Raw genomic sequence first — 3,862 nt, 5'->3', positions numbered from 1 at the left:
ATACACCTGTGAGATAATATATGTGTTAAACACATGTTTTTCACCACACATGTATAACACGTATTATATATATGTAATATATGTGTGCGAAAATACAGATGAATTATACATGTTTAATTTATATAAAATATATGTGTATTCATAAACACATGTTGTACACATGTTAGATTTTATCTCATATGTGTGTGTACATTATATTCAAAAGAATTTGTAAATGTTAGTAAAATTTTACTCGTGTAAAGTTTTACTTTGTTTATCCCCCCCCCCCCCTTTCCCTTCCAAAAAAAATTTCACAATTTTTTTTCTGTAATAATGCATTTATCAGACAAAATCGATAAAGAATGAATTCATTTTCTTTTCATTTTACTTCTTGAGTAAAATTAAAATAATTCCGTATTTGTCTCCGGACCGGTTTTGTCTTTTATCGGATGAAAATGTACGTCATTTTTGACGTCACTGCTGCAGCAGACGTGCTGGGTGTATTGGAAAGGTAAGTGATCTCCAAACAATTTTGAAAAGACTTTTAATTCATATTGTTTAAATATCAGTTCATTATAGTTACAGGTGCGTATGAACTTTCTATACATACATATATAATACTCTTATCATTGTGACTTGTCATGCATTTCGTAAACCTAACGATAGTGATCTGTAAGTAATTTTGGTGAAAAATGTTTCTGACTGAATGTAAGCACGGGCACTGGAAGTTAATGTAAATATATAGTATGTGTATGTATAAAAAAGACCCTTCTTTTTTATACATACACATACTATATTATTTATATTAACTTCCAGTGCCCGTGAATGTAAGCGGTTACATGTTAGGCTAAAGGCATTACTATTTTTTATGATTTGTATACAGGTAAGTAATTTTGGATAAATTTGTTTCTGAATGAACGTAAACATTACATGCTAGGCTATTTTTTAAAGGCATTATTGGTTTTCCTTTTGTGGTTACGTACTGATATGAAAGTGAAAGTAGAAACCTTGAAACCATTGTGACTGTCAGTTGGTGTTTATGTATGTTGAGATGGCTGTCAAGTCGATTTTTTCATCAACTTAATAACAAGTGTTTGTTTTTATGGCCTATAGATGCATGCAGTAACTTGAGTTCAGTGTCACATTGCTGCATCTAAAAAGCCCAAAGCTGGTAAGACTGGCGATTGATCCTAAAGCTGATTTGACAGAGGATTGCATCTTCACAATATTAAAGGTAAAAATAAATACTACTTGCAATAAAAAATCAAAGTAAACATCTGTAATGACTCCTTCATGACAAAATATTTCTTGATACATTGTAACTTCTTTTTGTTCCTTTATAATTCTACATTTGTTGTTTGCACGACTTCAATTCATAAATAGTAATTAAGTCCAACTCAATGCTACAATAATTTTATTCTATATTATAAAACAGTTTTAACCCAGTGCACTTTTAAAATATTGAAAGTATGAATAGAATTTGCTGGCTTTAAAAGCTATGAAACTGGTACATGTACTGTAAATGACTTCAGGGGGGAGGGGGGGGTTATTGAATTTTTGAATTTCAGTTAAAAATTAATGATAACAGTGACATCCCACTTTCAAGGTACAAGTACATGTGCATATGTGTTGATTGTTGAATGTACATCAGCTAGCTAATCCATTGGATATTTACATCTATTATGTACCGGTATTCATTACCTGACATTTATTATTTTTTCCAACACTAGAGAACATAGTTTCTGGTAAAATGTAAAATATTAATTAAGACTATTAAGAACCCACAAACATGTACTCTCTCTTTTTTGTAGTTGTAGTTTTGTAGTTTAAGGGGGCCGACTATAGTTTTATTGTGTGAAAACTACAATAGCGAAACTCTTCATTTTTATATAATATATAACTTATATTAACTTCAGTGTACATGCAAAGTTTGGGGGAAATCTACCGTCCAGGTATTTTTGAGGGACCGTCTCAAAATACAGGTACATTTACTATAGGATTATATAAGAAAATGCCAATTTTTAGCGCTTTAAAGCAAATTATACAAATATTACAATAGACATTTTGTTCAAACTAGAATATTTCATGAGTAATACTATATTATACAACATATATAAGAAACACAAAATTCTACCGTTTTGTTAACTGAGGGGGCATCTCAAAATGCAAAAAAAATCAGCAAATTTTACTATTTTTATAGAGTACTACAAAATATGACGTAAACAATGGATTCACAAAAAACATAATAAAAAATATTGAAGATATTCTAAAAATTCTATGTTTTAAATTTCAAGAGCGTATGTTTATTACTTTTTCTTTAATAATATTTTTATTAACCCTGTCTTTAAGAGCTACAGATTAACATAACGTCAAAAAGACACTGCTGCGACGTCAACCTACCTATCAATTGCAAAATCGGTTAAATAACCAGTTATATCAAATTGTAATTACATTTTCATACCTATAATTTCTTAATTTTGTTAAATTTTAATAATAAAGTGAAAAAAGTTGCATTAAAACAGTAAATAGGCTTCATTTTACTATGATGCGCGAAATATTGCGCAATGGAAACTATAGTCGGCCCCCTTAATTAAGTTTTAGTTATGCTTAGAAGATATCTACTGCATGAATATTTGTTTTACAGGTTCAATATACAGTCAGCGTCTCATAAGAATAAATCCCAAGATCCAAGACTTGCTTAAAAGCTTAATTAAGGTAACTACACACTGTTAAATAAACTTTGTTATATTCTTCCCAACAATGTTTGGGATATCCTGGAATCACACTGTTTTTCTGCCTGTCTACTTCTCTGTAGTATTTTTTGTCCAAAAATAAAATACATGTGTCAGAATCTTCTTAATTTTTGGCAATATGAATTAGTAATACTGTTTGAACATTCCAAATTTAATTGTCAAAATCAAAAAAAAAATGCTTTTTATGACTTTATTATGAAGCATATCTTCCAACAGAGTAATTGTCTTGCAAATTACATCATAGGATTCCACAAAACACCTAGTATAACATATATAACATTAGTATTATCTCTTATCATATCTCTGTTGGTGAATTGGACATACATTTGTTTGCTGAACTTTAATATTACTTGTAGAATTGATTTTGTAATTTAAGAATTGTTTTATTTTTACTTTTGAAATTTTTGTAGAGACCATTCTGTGCCACAAAGAAATTGTTCAGGAAAGGGAGAAATGGTGGATATGCATTTTGGGTACAGTTCAAAGAGAGTTCAAAATGGTCAAGCTCATGGAAGATCAGAGGGAGGACAACTGAAGAAAACTGAAAGATACAGAAGGAAAAAGAACAAGAAAATATATGAAATAATTATGAAATTGGGAGGATGTACACAATCTTGTCTGCATTTGACCTGTAAAGATTTAATTCCCATTCTTATTTGTATGCTGTAATATCAAATAACTTGATTTTTCATAAATTTACAATAGAGAATACATGACAAATGTTATATGTGATATTTCAATTTTGCTTTGGACACTTTCATGTCAAATCATATAAATTATAAAAATATACATGGACTAATTATGTTATTCATTTGTACATGTATGCATGTTTAACATTTAATCATTTTGTGGAAATCTTATAATTGTACTCAACTTAGAATATGTAAAATATATGTATCGACAAATGCTACTGACTTGTTTGTAAACTTTCCTGTTTAGAAAGTACACTGAAAAATAAGTTATTTCTCTTGATGAAAATAATTTATCAAAAAAGTTGTGTAAGCATTTTAAGATATTAATTTTCAAATATTTAACCCATGAAGATAGATCATTGGAATGTAATGGATTTTCATCTAAAGCAGAAATATCTGATTTTTAAATGTGTACAAGAATGTGTTTTTCCTTTTGAT

General features: G+C 29.1%; 1 long non-coding RNA gene across 2 annotated transcripts; it reads left to right on the top strand.

The window, feature by feature from the left end:
- The first annotated feature begins 589 nt into the window (after positions 1–589).
- On the top strand, positions 590–3,511 carry LOC134235653 (uncharacterized). Of its 2 annotated transcripts, XR_009985455.1 has the most exons (4): positions 590–651; positions 1,093–1,213; positions 2,624–2,694; positions 3,143–3,511. It is a non-coding gene; the product is annotated as an uncharacterized LOC134235653 (long non-coding RNA). The 2 variants fall into 2 exon arrangements; XR_009985454.1 differs by having other exon boundaries at positions 603–1,213.
- The last annotated feature ends 351 nt before the right edge of the window (positions 3,512–3,862 follow it).

The sequence above is a fragment of the Saccostrea cucullata genome, unplaced genomic scaffold (assembly GCF_032062105.1).
Source record: "Saccostrea cucullata isolate Sc308-1 unplaced genomic scaffold, CSIRO_AGI_Scuc_v1 ctg117, whole genome shotgun sequence".
NCBI classification, from domain to species: domain Eukaryota; kingdom Metazoa; phylum Mollusca; class Bivalvia; order Ostreida; family Ostreidae; genus Saccostrea; species Saccostrea cuccullata.
This window is presented reverse-complemented; position numbering and strand designations above follow the sequence as displayed.